Consider the following 25458-nt stretch of genomic DNA (forward strand, 5'->3'; position numbering starts at 1 on the left):
ACGCCACATTTTGCGCGAACTGCCGTTTTCTGAGCCAAGAAGAGCCTTTGAGAATGGAAAAAAACTACACCAGAATATAACGTTGTTAGTCATAAGCTGATCAGAGTAAGCAATGTAGATTAATTCTCGTGTTGGGCTATCACTTATTTCAGATACTCTTCCAGTGATAAATACACCAGTGTTAAGTTTTAGAACAAGATACTGAACGTGCGCTGTCTATGTCAGTTTGCCACCTATGAATCTGAATTGTTCGGACTGAGTTGGTTGGTTGGTTGTTTTGGGGAAGGAGAGCAGACAGCGTGGTCATCGGTCTCATCGGATTAGGGAAGGAAGTCGGCCGTGCCCTTTCAGAGGAACCATCCCGGCATTTGCCTGGAATGATTTAGGGAAATCACGGAAAACCTAAATCAGGATGGCCGGACGCGGGATTGAACCGTCGTCCTCCCGAATGCGAGTCCAGTGTCTAACCACTGCGCCAGTTCGCTCGGTCGGACTGAGTAATGATATGCATATTACATCTGATCAATATGTCAGTGTTAGTTCAGTTGTCCTCCAGAAACCGTAAAATTTGAGTCTTATTTTGATTTAGCATCAGTTTCTTCTCTACAGCCAATGAACTTACGCCATCAACTGCCCTCTTTGGTACAGTGCTTATGTTGCACTCAGTATCCTTCACCACCAAAAAATCACTCAGAAAGCAGGGGTATCTCAGAATTTGTTGTAATATCCAGACCTACATTAATACTCCGCAAGCCACCTGATGGTGTGTGGCGGAGGGTATTTCTGGTACCACTAACTGATGTCCCCTTCCCCGTTCCACTCGTAAATGGCGCGTGGTAAGAGTGATTGTCATTAAGCCTCTGTGTTGGCTCTAGTTTCCAGAATTTTCCCGTCGTGCTCATTTCGCGATATGTATGTGGAAATACGTAATATGTTGACCGACTCTTCCTGGTAAATCCTCTTTCCAAATTTCGGCAGTAAACCACCCGTGATGCATAACGCCTCCCTTGTACCCACCGCCACTGGAGCCTGTTGCGCATCTCTGTACCGCTCTCTCGCCGACTTAGCTGTCCCGTGGCGAAACGCGCCGCTCTTCGTTGGATCTTCTGTCAGTCCTACCTGGTAAGGGTCCAAGGTGCAAGAGTCGGTCGAACAAGAGTGGGTTCCTTATCTGCGTTCACTCTTTGCCGCTACTGTCGTTGCTCGTGACGAATACATACAAGTCCTTTTCGGACCTGTTTTCTTACGGACGGCTTAAAAGGTCACTTGTCCACTATTGTCACTGTGTTAGATAATTAATCCACTTACCGCTATTATTCCCTAATGATTCACGCACCTTATGAACCCCCCCCCCCCCCTCCACCCAATTGCAATCAATTCCGAAACGAAGAAAGCCACATACGCAAAAACAAAAACCGCAATATCCGTGTAGGAATCGAACACGGAGTCATCGCTCATGAACCAGGTATCTTGGTCACTCGCTTAACGCCGCTTTCGCTGGAGCATGTTTACCTTCATGCGTGTAAAAACGGCAGTCGTAAAAGTTTCTTTCCTTGATTTTTCGAGAAATACACGTTTTAGGACAGCATATATAATGATCAAAAATGTTCAGTTTACAATTATCTGCCGATCCAGTTCACTTTGAGTCCTTTAGTGTCATGTACTTTAAGAGCGATTTTCTCAAAATATTGGAGGCAATGAGCCAAAATATCTTACAGTCCTTACTTTCTGTACGTACACAAGGGACCTGTCAAAAATGAACCGGTTGGCTGTGCCTGACGTTCTTCCCTTGTATCTGATTGTCGTTGTTTTCTGTTCAGCGATCAGTTACCTCTGTACCTACCACTTCGATGTTCGCGCGATGATTGAAAGGTGGGCTCGTGTTCTGATCTTCCGCAGTGAAATCATTTGGGAAGACCGAATTCAGTATTTTGGCCTTCTCTCTGTTTTCTGCCTTTTCGGTGCCAGTTTGGTCTCTGAGTGACTGAATAACTGATTTCGAACCGATTAGTGATTGTACGGAGGACCAAAACTTATAAGCACTTTTATTCAAGTCGGTTGATAAAATTTTACTGTCAAGGTCATTAAACGCCTAATTGCCCTGCTGATGCTCATTTTCGCTTCATTCAGTTTCCGTTTGTCAGCAAGATTTTGACTTCTCTTGAGTACTTGATGAAAGTCTCTTTGCTTACGTAGCAATTTCCTAATGCGTCTATTAAACGACGGTGGGTCTTTCCCATCCCTTAACACCTTGCTCAGAACATACTTGTCTAAGCCATATTGAAGGACGGTTTTGATTTTTTTCCATTTGTGCTCCACATCTTCGTTCTCAGAACTAATGTTTGATTACACACACATTCTACAGTGTGTATCTTCTCGTTCTTGCTAAGACCTTTCTTGACTTTCCTTGAGATATCCGTAGTCATAGTTGCTGTCATAGCATTATGATCACTGACACCTTCCGCTCCGTTATCACATCGAAGAATTTTGTGACTAGGAGGTTTAAGACGTTAGCTTCACGATTTAGTTGCCTAATTAGCTGCTCGAAATAACGTTCGGATAAGACATTCAAAATAATATCAACAAATGCCTGTCTCTGCTACAGTTTTGATTACCATAAATAGGCCAGTGTATTGTAGTATGCGTTACTGTACTGCGTTTAAAGTTAAAGCGACTGGTTGAAAAAGTTAACAACACTGACTTTGCTGTGGTCATAGAAAACTACACTCCTGGAAACTGAAATAAGAACACCGTGAATTCATTGTCCCAGGAAGAGGAAACTTTATTGACACATTCCTGGGGTCAGATACATCACATGATCACACTGACAGAACCACAGGCACATAGACACAGCCAACAGAGCATGCACAATGTCGGCACTAGTACAGTGTATATCCACCTTTCGCAGCAATGCAGGCTGCCATTCTCCCATGGAGACGATCGTAGAGATGCTGGATGTAGTCCTGTGGAACGGCTTGCCATGCCATTTCCACCTGGCGCCTCAGTTGGACCAGCGTTCGTGCTGGACGTGCAGACCGCGTGAGACGACGCTTCATCCAGTCCCAAATATGCTCAATGGGGGACAGATCCGGAGATCTTGCTGGCCAGGGTAGTTGACTTACACCTTCTAGAGCACGTTGGGTGGCACGGGATACATGCGGACGTGCATTGTCCTGTTGGAACAGCAAGTTCCCTTGCCGGTCTAGGAATGGTAGAACGATGGGTTCGATGACGGTTTGGATGTACCGTGCACTATTCAGTGTCCCCTCGACGATCACCAGTGGTGTACGGCCAGTGTAGGAGATCGCTCCCCACACCATGATGCCGGGTGTTGGCCCTGTGTGTCTCGGTCGTATGCAGTCCTGATTGTGGCGCTCACCTGCACGGCGCCAACACGCATACGACCATCATTGGCACCAAGGCAGAAGCGACTCTCATCGCTGAAGACGACACATCTCCATTCGTCCCTCCATTCACGCCTGTCGCGACACCACTGGAGGCGGGCTGCACGATGTTGGGGCGTGAGCGGAAGACGGCCTAACGGTGTGCGGGACCGTAGCCCAGCTTCATGGAGACGGTTGCGAATGGTCCTCGCCGATACCCCAGGAGCAACAGTGTCCCTAATTTGCTGGGAAGTGGCGGTGCGGTCCCCTACGGCACTGCGTAGGATCCTACGGTCTTGGCATGCATCCGTGCGTCGCTGCGGTCCGGTCCCAGGTCGACGGGCACGTGCACCTTCCGCCGACCACTGGCGACAACATCGATGTACTGTGGAGACCTCACGCCCCACGTGTTGAGCAATTCGGCGGTACGTCCACCCGGCCTCCCGCATGCCCACTATACGCCCTCGCTCAAAGTCCGTCAACTGCACATACGGTTCACGTCCACGCTGTCGCGGCATGCTACCAGTGTTAAAGACTGCGATGGAGCTCCGTATGCCACGGCAAACTGGCTGACACTGACGGCGGCGGTGCACAAATGCTGCGCAGCTAGCGCCATTCGACGGCCAACACCGCGGTTCCTGGTGTGTCCGCTGTGCCGTGCGTGTGATCATTGCTGGTACAGCCCTCTCGCAGTGTCCGGAGCAAGTATGGTGGGTCTGACACACCGGTGTCAATGTGTTCTTTTTTCCATTTCCAGGAGTGTAGTTAAGGCTCACCGGCCACTGGACCATCTTCTGCTTCCGTGCGGAGGCACAAACAGTGCCCGAACTCTTACGGGAATCGGCAACGCGCCCCGAGTAATGAGTATAATGGGTGGGGGCACTACGAATGTAGAGCGGGACACTACGGTGAGAACGTGGGTTTCGCGGGAGGCGTGCCACAGATAAATCCCTGCAGTCGCGCTATCCTCTGTTTTCAAAAATGGTCTCTGCAATGCAGCTGTCCTTGACGAAGAGAATTCATCAGTCTTTGTGTAAGATAAGAGGAGACATTAACAAACAGTGGAGAGTACGGATTCCTGACAGACGCCAGTGAAATGATGATGTGGTGAAGAGGAGATTGGAAGTAGGAGAATGTTCAAAGTCTCGTGCACGGCCATTGAAGCGTTCATAGCAGATTTGTTAAGCGATCAGGATTACGATCGTTGTGGAAAGAAGTGAGAGATGGGCGCTGCTGCAAACACATTTCACCAAAAAGTATCAGGCGTTTAGACATTGCGACAAAACTTGTCAGAGAGTGAACACACAGTCACACCGCCGTGCACAGAGTCAGGGGGTGTCTTGTCTCCGGCCACTGTTTGCCGTAGCCCTCCCCACTAAGCTAGAGGCTGGCTGTGGCTATAAGCACATTTCCAGGATCGATATAGCAGAGTTTGCGTGATAAGACAGAACTTCTATTGGCAGATCGTCTTGCAAATACTGCCCTACGTACTACGTAGTAGCAGTCCTTCTGTTTGACGTTCACAGAAACGGACTGAGTACCAGATACGCTTCCCTACGTAAGTATGTTACTGGGAAATCGGAGATTCGAATACTAGAGAACAATTTTATCATCGCAAATGCACCACAGATGTGTTTGTCCCATATTGGGCAATGTCGTCAGGAGAGTATGTAGATATACAAATCTCGCCAATGTGTGGTACAGCTTTGCGATGCCGACTGTTGAAACACGAAGCATAGCACGTCTAATAAGAGGAAATATAAATGACAGCTTTGGTTTTCGTGGTCATCAAAATAATTGCGGGGTTGTTTTGATATATAGCAAGAATGTGAAACCGACTACGGTAGAATTTCGAGATGTACGACGCTACAGGAGTAATATCAGCATGTGGCCAACAGAGATCACGTGATCCGTTAGTCGAGGCGAACACAAAGCCATGAGGAGTATATGTTTTGCGTTTGTAGCCAGGTGAGTTAAACACGATCGGACAGATATCTACCATTTACACGCTTTCAAAGTGTGTTAATATCTATACTAAAAGAAAGAGTCGTATTGAATGGGGAAAAAAATAATCTGTCCAGAAAAGCGTGATCTTTTTAGTGTACTTAATGTAATATTCTCGTGAGAAGCTAAAAGGCCCTGCTCACTTGATTCCAGGGCTAGCATATGTGGCAGTGCAGAACTGTCCGTAATGAATGAGACGCGAGTCTGGATGTTAGGACGTCACCATAGGGTATCAGCAAGAGACGCCTGCCGTTGCCTTTAGTTAATGAAGTACTATCCAAAAATAAATAAATAAATAAAATAAAAATAAACTGCACAGATACTCACTAAACTCTTGATAGTACGAGAGAAAATAATAAAAACTTTTTCTTCTCGCGTCGGAATGGAAAATGCCATAATAAGGACAACGTATCAAGCAGTCAGCTCCTAGAAAACGAGTAAGGCCAGAATAATTATATGTAGGCGACAGAGTTGGAAACGATTACATACAAACGGCTGAGATGTTTTTAGAGTGTACCGAAGCTAGCGCCAGACGAAAAGTAAGCCCTCGAAATTCCTTAACTTCCTACAACGACGGAGCTGCTCGGGTGCTGAATGTATTGTCTTAGGGTGGCCAATAATAGACCAAGCTCTGTCGGTTCCAGAACACTTGCAAACTATAATAACCAGTTTTCTAGGCTAGCAAATTCGTCTCTGATGGTGGTTTGACGGCGGTGAGTTTTCTGCACTGCTAATGGTGCATTTGCTTGCCGAGGGCCAAAAAAACACATGGGGAAACAGTGAAGATATTACGAAACTTGAATATGTTTAGGGCGACAATGCGAGAAAACAGTAATAAATGCAAATATTCGCTGCAGTGTATTAGGCTAAATTAATTACGTTATTTATATTCAGGTACAACAAAGCGACATCAGTTCCGTGAACAGACAGGCCGCAGAGATGACAAGGTGCGGCAGCGACTTCTACCGGCACGCCGGCTGTTGTCTTTTAGCGTCGAGGAGCTACAAAGGATCTCCGAGACCTGATGACGTTTCAAGCATGGTGGAAGCAGCGTCGCAGACATCGTCACCTTGTTTACCGTTTTAGTTAGTTTGACGGGGGAGGGAACCAAACAGCCAGGCCATCGCATTAGGGAAGGACGGGGAAGGAAGTCGGCAGTGCCCTTTCAAAGAAACCATCTCGCCATTGACCTGAAGCGATTCAGGGAAATACGGGAAACCTAAATGAGGATGGCCGCATGCGGGTTTTAACCGTGGTCCTCCAGAGTGCGAGTCCAGTGTGCTAACCGGCGCATCACCTCGTTCTGTCTACCGTTTTAAGCACATTCATTTTATCGAGGAATGAGTGCGGAGCTCTTGAGATTGCGGGCAGCACCTCATGTGTAACGGTGTCGGATGACAAAACATCGCTCCAACAACACTGCTTACGTTTGCTCTTTATCACATACGTCACTGAATGACTTGTAGAAGAGACGTCCGCCTATGTTACTCCACGCCACTCGAACGCCAGCACAGGTTCCACAAAATCGTAAAAGCAGCGTCGGATTCACAAGGACACGGTACTGACTTTGAACGCATTTAATCGCGATCGCAGACCGTAGAAATATAGAAGGTTGAGTTTATTTTTCCGTTAATTCTCCGTCTCCTGCGGCCCACAGAGCTTTGTCGCTGCTTCAGCGACTGATTGTTGCTGCTGGCGCTCCACAATATCGGCAGTTCATAACATTCTCGCGAATGATGGCGGTTTTATGGAGAAAATGAAAACGGGAAAAAATTATAACAAATGCACAATCACCAGTCAAACTTTACGTTTATCCAAGTTGTAAGCGAGTAAACTTTTAAACTGTAAATTACCTGGGTGGGGCATGGCTAACTGTATGTAGTCTATATAAACCAGCATTTAGAGTTAGGTCTTCTACACACAAACCCGATAAGGTATAGTTCTGTCCAATCGAAATTACGCGTCGAAGTCTTCAATGGAAAATGCTACTGACTTCTACTAATGACTTGTGGTGTCTTGCTTGTATAACACCTCCACCTTTCGACAGCATACGATTGTGTACTACTTTACACACCCTGTCCGCACATAAAAGCACTGCAATATTTCGCAGTAGTAATCGGCGAACTATAAAGATTTATCGCTTCTTAATTATCATGTCGACATTCTCATACGCAATGTGAGCTTCGAGCACCGGTTTGTTAACATGCAGTGATAACGTTTTATTGCTGTGAAATAGCCGTTAAAACTCGATTGCAGACGTGGAAAGCGAATCGCAAAAGTCGTCGTTCGTTCCAACAGAAACTACCTACCGTATTCATCACTTCTTTGTTTTCATTGCTTTAACAGAATCCCAGTTACTCCGGGGTGACTCTGGACGTAACTGCCTTCATTCTGTGGCGCCAACAGCAACAATCGACCGCTGATGCAGCGACAGAGCTCTGTGCTCTGCAGTAGACGGAGAATTAATGGAAAGATAAACTCGGCTTCTACATTACTATGATCTGCATTTGCGATTAATGTCTGAGTGTGCTTACAACCAGTACAGTGTCACTATGCGAATCTGGAACTGGTTTCGTGATTTTGTGGATCGCGTGCTGGCTTTCCAGAGACGTGGCGGAACATAAGGGGGACAACCTGGCTGGGTGTCATTCAGTGACATACGTGTAACGAAGGTATGAACTGAATAACTTAAACAGTGCTGTTTGAGCGAGTTTTGCCATCCAGCACCGATATACAGGGCGTGGAGAAACCATTTGACCAAGATTGCAGGGCGGAAGGACAGCATGTAGCATAGGAATTTGTGTATGGCAACTAAAAGTCGTAAATGTATATTTTCAGTGGTGCAGGAACGTAATTGAAATCTGACATACGGAGGTCCTTGTTCAAAATGATAGGTAATTTACAGAAAATGTATACGTAAACAGAACGTTCGGACTAAGCAGTCGTCACGATGGGAACAAGATAAATTTAAAACATCACCAACACGTCTAGTACTTCTTCAGGAATGAGGACACCCACATGTCCATGTTTCTTGTTTGGATATATCTCAAAAAGGTCAAAATTAGTGAAAAATGAGGCACCACTTACTTAACATGAGTATGTATAGAAAATGTTCAAACTGACCACCGTTTTCATACTGGCATAGTGGTTGAAAGATTTAATTTGGACCTGTGTTTTCTATACTCAGATTCCTTCATTTGATACTGTCTTCGTCAGATTGGTTTTCCGCGCCCTGTGTATGCCAGACGATGCATTACACTCTGTTGTTCGAATTCTCACGAGTCCAGTACACTTAATCTTTGGTAGAAAGTGCTAAGAACGGCAAAATGGCGGGAATACGTTGGTAGCGACTAGTAACTTTAAAATTGAGTAGACAGTAACTACGTAAAAGGAAATGTGACACGTATAACGAAGCACTACTGAATTAGACGTGAAATACGTTTCTTGATTACAAAAAGTCCTCTAGTAGAGTGGTGGACGCAGAAATGTCGTGAAAAGAGTGTCTGTCACGCTATTGTAGGGCAACGTATGAGGCCCCACAGAATAGGTATTAGTGAAAGCAAGCACCGTTGGTCGGTTGCCAAAGCGTTTAAAATTAAAGACGAAATAAATTTATACCGTCTATGATGTTGAAGTAATGTTTCGGAGCAGCATGAATACGGTGAAATTGATTACTCTTTCTTAGTTCGATATATATCTACGACACAAGAACGATACTCTATGGAACCAAGTAGCCCCTACTCCTTCTCCTGACCAGAGGCAAACACTATTCTACTTGTTAACTGTTTTGATTATACTGAAATGTGGTGAATATTGCTTCTAGCCCTGCATCAAGGTGGGCTAACAGAATCGGATACCTGCTGCGAGTTTCCATGTTTGTACTGAGCAGTCAAGACGAACGGCGCGACACAGACGGCGTCCACGCGGGACACAACATTGGGATGACCAAATTTCGGAAACCACTTCTCTGTTGTCCTGTTTACATGTTAAACCTTAATCGATTCTACTAGCCGGAACGAACGTCTGCGGTACGTTCCAAGATTCATACGTTTCAGACCCATGGTCTCCGCTGAACAAACTATCGACGATGAAACGAACTTGGTGGTGTTTTCGTATTGTGAAACGAAGAGGTCAACAAGTAATGTAGAGTACGAATCCCTTACGGACGCCAGTGAAAATATAAGTTGGAAGAGTATGATGAGGTCAGACGTAAGGGGATGTTCAAAAGTCTTATCCAGGCCCACTACATCGTTAGCGGCTCCTCTGTTAACCGACCAGGGTTACGCTGGTTGTCGAAAGAAATGCGAGGCGGGCACTGGTGGAAGGGTTTTGCACCTGAAAAGATTAGGCGTTTAGGGATGGCCAGAAAACTTGTGATAGAGTAATCAATCAGTGTTGTGTGATGGAACCTATGCCCCTAAGCGAGAGGTTGGCTGTGGTTATAAGGACATTTGCAGCATCGATATTGCAGTGTTTCCGTGATAAGACAGAACTGCTACTGGCCGATCGATTTGCAATGACGGCCCTATGTGGAATGTATTAACAGTCCTACTATTTTACTGCCAAAGAGACGATTTGAAGACGTCACGCACATCCCTAAATATGTATATTACCAACAAATCAGAGATTCAAACAGTAGACAATAAATCTATGATAGCAAATTTCTCGCAGATGTGCTTGTCCCACACTGGGGAATGATTTAGAAAGAGTACATAGATATACAAATCGCACTGACTTGTGGGACAACTCTGCGATGCGACACGACGGACAGCTCATTCAATAAGAGGAAATGAAAATGATAACTTTTGTTTCACGTGATAATAAAAAAAATTGTCAGAGTGTTTTAATAAATGGCAGGAATATGAAGGACACTACGGCAGAATTTCGAGGTCGGCCTAGGGTACGGAAAATAGTGTGTGTCCAAAGTTTTACACTGGCCAACGAGCGGCAAATAACGCATTCAGGCACCGTGAATGAAGCTTTGGTGGCGTTCGATCACGCGACCGGCTCTGCCCAGCAACAGGACAAAAGAATATGGATGACACAAAGTTTTTATTCTAATTTTCTACCGCCGTTTGTCTTGAACGTGATCTTTGTTCTCATAGATGCAGTGTGTGAAGGTCCTGGATAGATCTTTTCTTTTTTTTTCAGTTGCCAGTTACTAGTGGAACATGTATAAGCAGAGAAGCAACTGCTGGACACATTGCCCCAAGGAAGGAAACAGTTTCTCACACGGCGTTTAAATTCCGCATCGGTACAAAACAGATGATATTGTCGACTGTTTTTATTACTTTTTCACAATCGATGCCTGTTGACAAAATACACGTTGATAATACATATATGATTAAGATTTCGCCTTGACTCAAGACGAATTTTCTAGCCGTTGCAAGTCTCCATAATCTTGGAGCGTAAAAATACGTTACACCTCTTACCACGCATCGCGTGTCATCCAGGTCAGCACAATAAAGCAGAATCAAATGCGTTACCTGGCACGGATAAATATGTTTTGACGGTATATTTTGACGATTTCCATACGTGTTTTCTTGAATATTTTCTCACACAACCTCCTCCTCCTCCTCAGAAATTTAGGATACCATCAGCTGGAGGCAGCTGTGACAGAAGGCCAACCATGAACGTGCGGACTGAGAAATAGCAGTGTCCGGATGCATTAAAACAGTGCAACTAGCCAGCGACTAGGAGTTGAAAAATGCCTCTGAGCACTATGGGACTCAACTGCTGTGGTCATAAGTCCCCTAGAACTTAGAACTACTTATACCGAACTAACCTAAGGACATCACACACATCCATGCCCGAGGCAGGATTCGAACCTGCGACCGTAGCGGTCGCGCGGTTCCAGACTGTAGCGCCTTTAACCGCTCGGCCACTCAGGCCGGCCCGACTAGGAGTGTGATTATGACATGTGGGAATGGTTAAGCATCTCGTAAATGGCAGGCGACGCGACGTTCTTCTTAGGGCATATTCGAAAAACTTTTCCCGCTTTCCTTTAGGCCAGGAAACCGCCGTCACTGGCGAGGGAGTGGACCTGCCGACATTTCGGAGCGCCAGCAGCGACAGTCAGCAGCTGAGGCAGTGGCAAAGCTCTGTCGGCCGCAGGGACGGAGAACTGGCGGAAAAACGTATTCGGCTTAACTGCGTATAGAAGAGTGTATTGGGAGAGCAAGCCATGACAAAACTCTACCATCTGGTGAGGAAGATGTATGAGACAGGGGAAATACCCTCAGACTTCAAGAAGAATATGATAATTCCAAGCCCAAAGAAAGCAGGTGTTGACAGATGTGAAAATTACCGAACTATCAGTTTAATAAGTCACAGCTGCAAAATACTAACACGAATTCTTTACAGACGAATGGAAAAATAGGTAGAAGCCGGCCTCGGCGAAGATCAGTTTGGATTCTGCAGAAATGTTGGAGCACGTGACGCAATACTGACCCTACGACTTACCTTAGAAAATAGATTAAGGAAAGGCAAACCTACATTTCTAGCATTCGTAGACTTAGAGAAAGCTTTTGACATTGTTGACTGGAATACTCTCTTTCAAATTCTAAAGGTGGCAGGGGTAAAATACAGGGAGCGAAAGGCTATTTAGAATTTGTACAGAAACCAGATGGCAGTTATAAGAGTCGAGGGACATGAAAGGGAGCAGTGGTTGGGAAGGGAGTGAGACAGGGTTGTAGCCTGTCCCCGATGTTATTCAATCTGTATATTGAGCAAGCAGTGAAGGAAACAAAAGAAAAATACAGATTCGTAGTAGTATGAACTTTTCGGACACGTCGAAGAGCGAAAACCAAACATCGTACGAGAACCTTGAAATGATAAATTTCTTCTCTGTTGTCATCAAGGCGACTTTCATACTGAGCTGATACGTGGCTGGAATGTTTAAGAAATCACAGTACTACTTCGCAGAGGAAGAAGCAAACTACAACGAAAACTCTTTGGCAACAAAGGCTGTGCGATTCGATTGTCGATGCAGAAAACAAAGCGAGGGAAATTTGTGCGTTTGGAACTTGTAATCCCTGTTTTCCTGGCGATCGTTTAGATGTAAGCCATTTATATGTTTTGATAGTATATTAAAGCAGTAGTAGTACACCATTTAGATGCTAAAACTTCATAATAGGACAAATCTTTTGCAATACTAAACATATCGTCTTAGTAAGAATACTGTAAGGCCGAGCTCTGTCGAAGGCAGGGGCTGCACGTGTGGCGCTGCAGAGTCGGCCGTCATAAACAGGGCGAGTGTGTCCGTGTGACGTCACGGTTGTGTACCACGTAACGAGGACTGCCGCGATGAGTACGGAACGTGCGTACACTTTCCAAAGTAGGTGTCTACATCTGCATATTGTGCGTTTCCCGGGCTTGGTGGACGGCAGTGAATTACCAGCGCTGCTTACTATGCAAGTGCTTGCACAGACCGTCACAAGCGCACGTGAAACAAAAGTCGTTACAGTTTGCCCGGTGGCGGAGCACTGAGGAATGTTTGGACACACTCTTTAAAAAGGGAGAATTTTAACCCAACTGACTCCACAAGCTACGCACCAAACCTGTTTCAAAATCGTTGCATAGGTAGAAAGTAGGGATGCGTGTCGGTCGTCAGGTCTAAAACGCTCCGAATGGCGAAAATTTTGAGACAACAGGATGTTAATCTTTAACTCGGTATATTAATGTCTTCCATGAGTGACGTATTCGGTACATCACGCTTCATATCTCGATACTGTGTCGCTACCTGTACTGGATTATGCAGGGATCATAGACTCGTATTCTGTGTAAATTTGGACATCACGGATGTTAGTTCTTAAAGCATAACAACACACCTCACACGTACTCCCGATGAAACGGCCACAAAACTATATGCTTCCCGCCAAACCGATTCTGTGGAAGCGGCCAGCTAAATGAGCCACATTCCAACAAGAACAGGAATTCGTCGTATTACTGTATTCTGTCGTTTGTGAAAATAAAGAATTGTCAGGGCAGTGTTTGGAACGTTTGATGTCATTTCACGTGGCCAACTGCAATAAGGACAGTTATCGGATTAACACTGCGAATCTTGGGGAAATTAGCTCAACTTCATTACTACGTGTGTGATACTAATACAACAAGGAGATCAGTTGTTGAAATCAGTCCTTGATTCTACCTATAAATGCTGCAGAATGAAGTTTTTATAAATACTGCAACTGCCTTGGTTTCGAACCACAACACAGCAAGGATAGATGCACGTGCCTTATATATGTGTATCTCTATGGCCTAAGGTATGAAACGTGGTGTGTGTCCGCATGCGCCAAAGAGCAGCGTATAACGCAGTCAGGCACCGTAAAATGAAGCTTTGGTGGCTTTCGTTCTCGCGATCATTGCTCCCCGGCGACATGACAGAGCAATATCGCGGACAGAAGATTTTTTGTTTTTTGTTTTTATCGCCTTTCCAGTGAATTAGTTGTGACCTTCACTGCGGTTCTCGTCTTCACATATGCAGCGTGTAAAAGCCGACGATAGATCTTTTTTCTTATCCGTTACCAGATACGAACGCAATCTGTAGAAACGGGACAACAGCTGGACACATTGTACGAAGTAAAACACGTTCTGACACCGCGATTATAATCCGCGTCGATACGAAACACACGACGCTGTCAACTTCTTTATTATGTGTTGACAATCGATGGGTGGTGACTACATATCTGCTAATCCTGTGTACTTGTTTAAGGTTTCGCCTTGACTCGAGAGGAATTTTTCTAGCCATCATACGTCTTCAAAACCGTGGAGCTCCGTCCCTTATCGCTACGCTTACTCCGCACAACGCACGTCATGCAACTGAGCATAATAAAAGTATCACATGCGGTAATTGGCTTGGATAAAAACGTTTTGACGGTACTTTTTTACGATTAGTATACGTATTTTCCGGAAGATTTACTCACAGAATCTCCTCCTTCTCTGGAGTGTAGGGTAAGATCAGCTGAGACAGAAGGCTATCCATGTAGGTGCGGAGTGCGAAACAGCACACTTCGAATGCATTACAATGGTACAACTGCCAGCGACTAGGAGTGTGATTCACGTGTGGGAATGGACACGCATCTCGCAATTGGCGGGCAACGCAAGATTCTGCTGTTCCTGAATATTAAAAATTAAGTCGCTGTGCCAATTAGGGATTCACTATCGTTTCGATGACGAACACTTGCGTATATATTTTCCTCCCGTTTTCGTTTATCTCAGAAAACCGCCACTACTCGCGGGAGAGCTAAAATTTACACCGACCCGCGCGGTAGCAGCAACAATCAGTCACTGAGGCAGCGACAAAGCTCTGTCGGTTGCAGGAGACGGGAAGACTAGCAGAAAAATAAATTCAGCTTCTACATTACTACTGTCTACGTTTGTGATTAACTTTTAAATTTGCTCACACTCTGTACAGTGCAGTTATGAGTATCTGATGCTGGTTTCACGGTTTGTGTGTCGCGTGCCAGCGTTCCAGTGACGTAGCAAAATATAGGTGGACGACCGGCGTGGGAGTCATTGAATGACATATGTGCAGTGTACGTAAAAAATTAAAAATTTAAGCAGTGCTGATTCAGCGAAGTTTGCCATCCCGTATCGTTGTACAGGCTACATAGAAAATATATGATGAAAAGTGCAGCCTGGAAGCGCTGCATGAAACACAGAAATTTGAGAATAGCATTTAGGCGTGGCAATTGCACATTTTCGGCGGTACCGGAACGTAATTAAAATCTCCCACACGGGCATCTTGGCACCAAATGATGGTTAATTTACCGAAAATGTATACCTATGAAATGATCGATAAAAATAAATGATTAATTGCAGCGGATACTAGAAGACTTGGTTGCCAAGTGACGTCACACGTCAGTGTGGTCTGCTGCCGTCTCTAAACGCCCCTCAGCCGCTGTCGTCACCATTAAGACGTCACGGAAGACTCAGCTGTCACGACAGCCCTATGATGGCAGACATCTATAGCCAAGTCTTTCTATTTCTTTGCTTGTTTATCGTTGTTGCCGAGAAAACTGCCGCATTCATTCACGCAATGTAGTAGGCCTACGTAATTCAGTTTGGAAGGTCACATATGAATTAGATGTAGAGGTAATGACAAAATCATTCATTTGTGGCAACCGGAAATGCTCTGGCTGGAGGTATTGTTTCCTGGGAGATAGCGTGCTAGACACAAGACTACTATCTCATGTGTGCGTTTTGCTCGTTCGTTACGTAAGGAAGATACAACAGTAGGAATAGTAACAGTCAAGTTCGTCATGAATTATGTGTAGCTCATAAGAAATAGTCTGATTCAGTTGTGTGTAAAATGAAATGTGGCAAGGACGATAACGTTTAGTTAGTTTGTCTGTTGCGAGCGTAACTTTAAACTTTGATTTTTTTAATAGATAAAACACTTTATCTTTTAAAATTGTCGTCGCATTAAACTAAAAGAAAAGTGCTGTCTGACTGCTGGCTGCCGCGTTCGTTACTTCTTTCTGTTTTCATTTCTGTAATAGAATCCCAGTTGCTCCAGAGAAAGCCAGAATCTAACTGCCATCTTTCCGTGGCGCCTACAGCAACAATCGACCGCTGATGCACCAACAGAGCTCTGTGGTCTGCGAGATTTGGAGAATTAACGGAGAGATAAAGTCGGCTTCTATATTACTACGATCTGCCTTTGCAGAACGTGTGTACGTAAACAGAATATTTGAAGAACAGGATAAATTTAAAGTATCACACGTGTATCGGACTTGGCAGACGCACCATGTTTCATTTTTCAATATCTCATAAAAGAGCCAAAATGAATGACGGATAAACAGCCACTTAATTAACATAATTATCTGTAGCAAATGTTCAAACCGACCACCGTTGTCATGCTGACTTAGCGCCTTAAATATTCACGAGCGACCTCTGGCTTTTATATTGAGATTCTTTCATTTGTTGCCGTCCTTGTGCCCTACACTTTTGGTCAAATTGTGTTTCCGCACCCTGCATATGCCAGGAGGCGTGACAGAGGGTTGGTCGAATTCTCTAGAGTCCAGCATACTTAATCTTTGATGGAAAGTGTGGAAAACGGCAAAATGACGGAATGCGTTGAAAGCAATTTGTAATTTTAAAATTCAGTGGATGACAACTATGATACGTTTAACAAAGGCGCTAAGGAAATAGATGTGAAGTACGTTTCTTGATTACAAAATGTCCTCAGGTAAAGTAGTAAATGTACAAGTGTCGTGACAAGGGTATCAGTCACGCTATTATGGGGCAACACGTGAGACCGCACAGAGTCAATATTAATGAAAGTAAAGATTATGCACCGTCGGTCAACTGCCAAAGCATTGAAAACGAAGCAAAATTTTTAACTGCATTGGTCACATTGTTACCATCAACGTGAGTAACGGCGGTACTCTTTTTTATCGTCTGTGATTCGGTATTGATGACTCAGAGGCTGTTGAATACGGCGATATTAACTTCTCTTTGTATTTCAATAAACATCTGAAACATGTGGACAACAATCTATGGAACCACGTAGACCTCGACCAGAATTAAATATTTTCTCTGATTTAACACCTAGCCTGGTTACTGAGCAGGTAAGGTGTACGGTACGACAGATATGACGTTTACACGGGACACAACATTCACAAGACAAAACTTTGGGCAACTGCTTTTCTCTAGTCATGTTTGCATATGAAACGTTAGTCCGAAGAAGCCTCTATTTTGCGAGCTTCATAACAATTACGCTCATAGCCTCTGCAATGCAACTATCCTCGGTACAGCGAACTTTTCGGTGTTTCCCTAATATCGAGAGGAGACATTAACAAATGGTGGAGGGTACGGACTTGTTACGGACGCCAGTGAAAACATGGGGAGCAGGAGGAGGTTGCACGTAAACGGGTGTTCAAAAGTATCCACGTCCGTTAAAGCGTTGGAAGGTGCTGTATTGAGCGACAAAAGTTACGTTTACTGGTGCACGGCTGTGAACTAAGTGTAGATACAGGTTGCGCACGATAGAGAATGGACGGCATACTTGACAACAGGTTACAAAAAGGATTACTTTACGTGTTTCCACATTGTCAAGAGGACGAGTACTGGCCTGTTTTTATACACGACCGGAATGTACAGCACCACAGCACCACTTCCGGAAAGAAGACGTCACAGCGATGTAAACATGTCGTCTACTCGGCTCGCGCGATCCTTTTGCACAATCACCAGACAGAGCGATTAATAATTATATTAGCTGGCAGCTGTAGCTAGCAGAGTTGAAACCAGTCGGAAAGATGTCCGCCGTTTACGTTTTCAAGGCGTATTAAGCGTATAGTAGAGCAAAAATGAGACACATTGAAATAGAAAAAAATTGTTTCTTCAGTACTTTAGTAATGAGAATGTGAGGCCAGGGTCACTAGATTACAGGCGTGGCTTGTTTGCCAGTGCAGGATCGTCGGTAATGAATGACTCGCGAGTGTCGATGTTGCGACGTCTCCACAGTGTATCAGCAAGAGACGCCCTCCCCAGACCTGAATATGTGTAACACAACTGAAGCGAAGGGAACAGTCAAGTCTGGGAAGCACGCCATTTTTCTAACATTTTCCCTCGTTTGCCACTTGCCTCATCTAAGTGTAATACTTTGCCTAGCGTTTTACGTAAAAATATTTAGAGTACTGTTACCAACAAAAAATATAGGAATACAGACTTTTGTATAAGAAAAGGGGTTCACATTTTTCTGTCGTCAGAGATGCCGCAAAAACCAGATTTCCCAAAAAAAAATTCAATTTGTGCAGCGGCTATTCTACGGAGCAGTTGGTCGAATCATTTGCGTCCGGACGTGGGGGAGCAGCGTCGCAGACGTCGACACCTCGTCTGGCAGCACGGCGACAGTGATGCGGAGCCGAAGTAAAGGAGACGAATCTTTCTAAAGTAGTCCTGAACAGATACAAAAGTTTAACTCGACAAGAGCACGGACAGCGTCTGACGCAAGAATGGCGTCATGAGCCACTCCGTTCCCCGTTGTAACGGAATTTTAGGCGCACACCTGTTTTCGCAACAGTATATTGTAGACACTGCGTCATTTTAATTGTCCGTTTATCTGATTCTGACGAATTACAGGGCGGTGAACTGGAAGGAACTGCGATTACGATGAGAAGTTGAAGGTTTTTCTTAGCTGTAGATTAATCGGAAGAACGTAACATTTCTTATCGTATCTTCTGTGGATTAGGGGAGACGACACTATGCTGATTCAGTCTATTCACCTATGCGATGAAATAACAAAAAATTAAACAGATTTACCCCTAGTTCGCAAATGCCTTCATCGCCTCGCTATTACGGACGACCTCCAGATTCAGCCGTTGACAAAAGTTTGCTACCGACGCTTCCTCCTTTCCCAAACAGAGCAGGACACACAGCGAGAGGTGAATAACGTACACAGAAATGAATGACTTCGTTAAATATACTGATATCAGCTGTCTTTTTTTTTTCCTTTCTGCTCTCACTATAAAGCTACGGCACAAGAGTAACACACACTGTGTGACGTGGTGGTTGTACGTGCAGGAACGGTAAAGTATAATCTGCCGGAACTAAGAGGTGCTATCAGTTTCTTCTGACCAGTAGACAAAGTAGCTTCAAATGTTCCAATACTGACTAAACTGAAAGCAGCAAAATACTTCCTCCAGAAGCACATCTTCACTGGCTCCAAAACGTTAATAGCAACTGGATGTTTCGATGTTTACGTCGAGGCATCGGTCTGAAAGAAACAGAAGTGCCGTAGTATGCATTATTCGTGCAAATCTCCGGGGTACAACAGACGCTTTGTTACGCAAAAGTCAGTGTATCAATGACAAATTAAAAATTCTGGTAGTACACAGTGGTTCTAGTACGGCAACTGTGTTTCCCGTAATTGGGTCACAGTTTTCAAAGATTACGTACGTGTATGACTGGCGCCAGTTTCTACTACAGTCTTCTAGTAAGGACCATTTAAACACGACGGAGAGTGCACAACGCGTTTTGTAGAAGCAGATATTAATGAGTAATTTACTCTGTGCCGTCATCAAGGCAACTCTGATATTGATTTGATACGTGGCCGGAATGTGTGAGATATCGCGGAACTACTTTGCGGAGGAAGATGCAACTACAACGTTAACACGGAGGAATCTTTTGGAACACTGAACGTATCATGTTGGTGAACAGAGGATAAGGTAGGGGCTGCATATGTAGGTTGTGACAATCTCTCGTAATAAACAGGACGGGAGTGTAGAGGTTACAACGTCACGGTTGTGTATCATGGAACGCCATGCGTATGGAACATATGTAAATTTTCCACAGTATGACTACACATCTGCATATGCGTTTCTAGGGCTGGGCTGACCGGTGAGCTCCCGCGCTTGCCGACCATCAAAAAGACACGTGAAACAAAAGTCGTTACAGTTTGCCCACTGACCGATCACTCAGGAATGTTTGGACACTCTTTCAAAAGCGAGAATTTCAACCCAAATGACAACAGCACACGCTACGCGGCAAACATTTCCCAAAATCCTTGGGTTGGATGAAAGCAGGAATGTTGGCTGTGTCGGTCGTCATTTCTGAAACTCTACGAATGGCGAAAATTTTTGACACGACAGAGCGTTAATCTCTAACCCACTATTATGAATTTACTCTACAAGCAACGTTTTCTTCTTATCTCGATATTGGTTCGTCATTTGTACTATATAAAGCACAAGTCGTAGGTTTTTATTCCGTGTAAAAATAGGACGTTACGGATGTCACTTCTTAAAGCATAATGCCACACATGAGACGTAGTCGTGAGGAAATGACCAGAAAACTATATGATTCCCGCCAACCGATTCTGTGGAAGAGGCCAGCTGAGTGAGCCACAGTCCAACAAGAAGAGAAATTCGTCGCATTCCTGTAATTCTGCCATTTGTGAAAATAAAGAGTTGGTAGGACAGTTTTTGAAACGTTTGCTGTCGTTCCACATGGCCAAACGTAACAAGGACAGTTATCGCATTAACGTCGCGAATCTTGCAGAAAGTAGAGTAATTGAATTACCAAATGAGTGATACTAATGCAACAAGATTAGTTGTTGAAGTCAGTACTTGATTGCAGTTGCAGATAGTGCAACCGTCTAATCCATTTGGTTTCGAACCACAACACGGGAAGGATAGATGCAGGCGCCGTGTATATGTGTATCTCTACGGCCGAACACATGAAGCCCGCTGTGTGTTCACAGATTCACGTACGCCAGCGGGGAGCACATAACGAAGTCAGGCATCGTAAACCAAAGTTTTGGCGGACTTCATTCTCGCGATAGGCGCCACCCAGCTACACGACAGAATAATAACGCTGAGGCAAGCTTTTTCCATTTCTTTGCCTTCTCAGCGAATTAATAGTTGACTTGAATGCAGTCTTCCTCCTATCATGAGCAGCGTGTAAAGGCATTCGAGGAATCCTTTCTTGTCTGTTACCATTTAACACATCGATACAAAGAAATGATGCTGTAAACTTTTTAATTACGTCATCATAAGCGATGCCTGATGACAACATACTCGCTAATTCTACGTGCACGACTAAGATTTCTCCTTGGCTCTAGAGCAATTTTTCTGTCCATTATACGTCTTCAAAACCATGGAGTGTAAATACGTTCCACCTGTTACCGTTTGACATATTCCGCACGACGCGTGTGATCCACGCGAGCGTAATAAATCAGCATCAGTGAGTTATTTGGCTTCGATAAAAACGTTTTGACGGTACTTCTTTACGATTTCCTTACATGTTTACGAGATTCTTTCACTCAATCGCCTCCTTCTCGGGGGTGTAGCGTAACATCAGCTGGAGGCAGCTGTGACAGAAGGCCATCCATGAATGTGCCGAGTACGAAACAGCACAGTTCGGATGCGTTACAGTGGTACAACTGGCCAGCGACTAGGAGTGTGATTCACATGTGGGGAAGGACACACACCTACGCGAGTTCTTGCTGTGGGTAGACATGCGTCAAGTAGGGATTCACTCTCATTTCGATGATGAACACTTGCATCTGAATTCTTCTCCCGTTTTCGCTTATTTCACAAAACCGCCATTACTCGCGGGAGAGTTAAAACTGCCAACATTCCGCGGTGCTGGCAGCAACAATCGGTCTCTGACGCAGCGACAAAGCTCTGTCGGTTGCAGGAGACGGAAAATTAACAGAAAAATAAATCCAGCTTCTACATTACTACTATATGTATTTGTGACTAACGTCTAAATGTGCTGACAATAAGTACAGAGTAATTATGCAGATCTGATGCTGGTTTCGTGATTTTGTGTGCCGCGTGCTGGCTTTCCAGTGACGCGACGCAATATGGGCGGACGACCGGGGTGGGAGTCATTCAGTGACGTATGTGTAGCGTACGTTAAAAGTTAACAATTTAAACAGTGCTGGTTGAGCAGGGTTTTGCCATCCAGCATCGTTATACAGGGTCCGGAGAAACGATTTGACCAAAGGTGTAGGGCGGAAAGACAGTGTGAAACTTGGTAGTTTGAGTACAACAACTCGGGGTCGAAAATTCGTATTTTAGGAGCTACAGGAACGTAATTAAAATCTCACATGTGGAGATCTTTACTCAAAATGAAAGATAATTCACACAAAATGTAAGTGTAATCACAGTCTATGGACTAACCAATCTCAGGACGATAACAAGAAAAACTCAAAGCATCACATACACCTGTGTAATACTTAGCCGACGTTCTAGACAACATTTCTTTAGAAACAAAGACAATCACATGTCCATGTTTTACATTTCAACATGTCTTCAAGAGGACAAAGTAAAGGAAACGTGATCCACCACTTACTTAGCGTTAAGTATGTCGCAGCAAATGTTCAAACTGCCAACCGTTTTCATGCTGGCACAGCGCTGTAAATATTCAACAGCCATTTCTAGTTCCTATACTCGGATTGGTTTTTTTAATGCTGTCTTTCTGCCCTACACTTTGGGTCAGACTGTTTTCTCACACACTGTATATGTGAGACAAGACATGGCAGAATGATGGTCAACTTCTCAGGAGTCCATAGAAAGTGCTGGAAACGGCAAAATGACGGAATGCGCTGGTACCGATATATAACTTTAAAATTTAATAGAAAAAATGCGATACGTTTAACCATGTAGCTAGAATGTAAGATGTATAATACGTTTCTTGATCACAAAAAGTCCTCAACTGAAGTGCCGAATGTATAAATGTCGTGACAATAGCCTCCGTGACGGTACTACGGAGCAACATATGAGCCCATGCAGCATCGGTATTCATGAAACGAGAGACAGTGCACCGGTGGTCAGTTCCCAAAGCACTGAAAATAAAACACGGTTTTTAACTGTGTTGGTCCCATTGCTCCTATCATCGCAAGGAAAGTATTTTTACAGCTCCTGTGACGTGGAAGTGATGACAGAGACCGATTAATACCGCCATATCAACTCCCCCCACACGTTAACCTATGGAACCAAGTAGCCCTCATTTCTTCTTCTGATCAGAGGCAAACCACATTCAATTTATTTACGTTTTTGACTGTACTCAAACGTGGTGAATTTTGCCTCTAGTCCTCCGTCAAGGTATCTGACACGTGCTGCGATTTTCCATGTTTGTATTCGGCAGTCAAGATGAACGGTACGACAGAGACGACGACTACACGGGAAACAACATTCAGGTGAGGAAAATTTCGGAAACCATTTTTCTCTAATGATGAGGTTGCATGTTAAACATTAATCGGCTTTGATAGGATGAACAAACGTCGATGTCCAGAGCTTCATAATTTTTACACACGTCTCTCTGCAATGGAGCTGCCCTTGACGAAGCGAACTTGTCATTTTGTGTAATATGAAGAGGAAACATTAACAAGTAGTGGAGAGTACGGAATCCTGGAAGACGATGTCCAAAAGCCTCGTGCACGGCCACTGAAGCGTACGTAGCTGATTTATTGAACAATCAGGATTACGCTCGCTGCGGAAAGAAGCGCGAGATGGGCACTGCTGCAAACACATTTCACCAAAAAGCGTTTGGCGTTTACGCACGGCGGCAAAACTACTCCAAGACTGAAGACCCATTCAGACCGCTGTGCACAGAGTCAGGGGGTGTTTTGTCTCCGGCCACTGTTTGCCGTAGCCCTCGCCACTAAGCGAGAGGCTGGTTGTGGCTATTAGCACATTTCCAGGATCCATATCGCAGTGTTTGCGTGATAAGACAGAACTGCTATTGGCAGATCGGTTTGCAAATACTGCCCTACGTACTATGTAGTAGCAGTCCTACTATTTGACGGTATATCGATAGTTTTTACTTATCGACCGTCTGACAGCAACTGAATAAAACACAATTTTAGTGCCATACGCGTTTCGCCTTTATTTTCTGCAAGACATCATCAGTGGCAGGTTGCGTGGACAATTTCTTACATATTACGCTCCTGTTGCATTTTCGGTGTTCTTCTTCTTATGAATGCGAATTCGCGGTTTTTTTCCCACATTCCACAGCACTATGAACTGAACGCTTGTTTCAATGCAATGTTTTGTTTTCTGTTGCCGACTGTCAGACGGTCCATAAGTAAAAATTATCAATATACCGTAATATTACACGCAACTGAGGAAGACAGGACTACAAAAGTTGAAGATGTCTACTTTTTGACGTTCACAGAAACGGACTGGGTACCAGATACGCTTCCTAATGTAAGTATATTACGGAGAAATCGAAGATTCGAATAGTAGAGAACGATTCTATCATCGCAAATGTCCCGCAGACGTGTTTGTCCCATATTGGGCAATGACTTCGAGAGAGTATCTAGGTATACAAATCGCATCGATGTGTGGTACAGCTTTGCGACGCCGTCTGTTGAAACACGACGAATGGCACGTTTAACAAGAGGGTATAAATAATGACAACTTTTATTTTCTTGGTTTTTCAAAAAACATTGGGGAATTGTTTTAATGTATACCAAGAATGTGAAACAGACTACGTTAGAATTTTGAAACCATAAGGAGTATAAGGTTTGCGCTTGTGACTTAAAAACGATCGGCCAGATATCCGCCATTTGCACGCTTTCAAAGAGGGTTAACACATACACTAGAAAAAAAAGTGTCGTACTAAACGGAAACAATCACCTCTTCAGAAAATCATGCATCAAGGAAAACATGTCAAGCAGTCAGCCCTTACAACACAAGTAAGGCCTGAATAAACACATGTAAGCGACAGAGTTGCAAACGGTTACGTACACACCACTGAGATGTTTCTAGAGTGTACTGAAGATAGAGACAAACAAAAAGTATGCTCTTGAAATTCCTTAACTTCCAAAAACGACGGAACTTTTCGAGAGCCAAATGTATTTTCTTAGCGTGGCGAATAACAGACCAAGCTGTGTCGGTTCCAGAATACATAATGCCATAGGCAGCTTTCCAGGTAAGCAAATTCGTCTCTGCTTTTACGGTGGTGAGTTTCCTGCTCTGCTAATGGTGCAATTTGCTTGCCCGCGGCCAAGAACACGTGTGAAAACATAGAGGGTATTACGAAACCTGAATATGCTTTGGACGATAATGCGATAAAACAGTTAGCAATAAATGTAAATATTCACTGTAGTATTTTAGGTAAAATTAGTTGCGTTATTTATAGAGGTAAAACCAAGGTACATCAGTTCCGTGGAAAGGCAGGCCGCAAGAGATGGGAACGTAGAGCAGAAGCTTGCACCGGCACCGCGACTACCGTCTTTCCTTGAGGGGCAGCAGAGGATTTCCCCGACTTGGTTGCGATTCGAGCATGGGGGGGAAGTAGCGTCGCAGACATCGACGCCTTCTTTGACAGCACGGCTGCAACCGGCTGGTGCAGAGAGAGGCGATGGAGAGATTCGTCCGAATCTTGATTTCTTATTCAAATCTTACGCGGCAAACACGCCGAAAGCATTTGTATCCAGAATGCCGCTGGGAGACACTCCGTTCGCAGTTGTAACGAAATTTTCGGCGCAGTACTGCTTTCGCGACGTTCAAAAATTCACCTCTTTGTAATTGTTTGTTTATGTACTGCTGAAGAAACGAAAACCTCTGAACAAATTACGATGATGAGTCTACGAAACATTTAGCTTTGGAAAGAGAAC

The 25458-nt window shown here is 44.4% G+C and overlaps 1 protein-coding gene and 1 non-coding gene across 2 annotated transcripts in view; both read right to left on the minus strand.

The window, feature by feature from the left end:
- The window catches only part of LOC126439769 (ankyrin-1-like), a 434210-nt gene that overhangs the window by 259811 nt on the left and 148941 nt on the right, over positions 1-25458 (minus strand). The gene's annotated exons all lie outside the window — the stretch shown is intronic.
- On the minus strand, positions 11195-11278 carry Trnas-gga (transfer RNA serine (anticodon GGA)). The gene is given in 2 exon segments: positions 11195-11229; positions 11239-11278. It is a non-coding gene; the product is annotated as a tRNA-Ser (tRNA).

Source organism: Schistocerca serialis, unplaced genomic scaffold (genome assembly GCF_023864345.2).
Source record: "Schistocerca serialis cubense isolate TAMUIC-IGC-003099 unplaced genomic scaffold, iqSchSeri2.2 HiC_scaffold_1343, whole genome shotgun sequence".
Lineage (NCBI taxonomy): Eukaryota > Metazoa > Arthropoda > Insecta > Orthoptera > Acrididae > Schistocerca > Schistocerca serialis.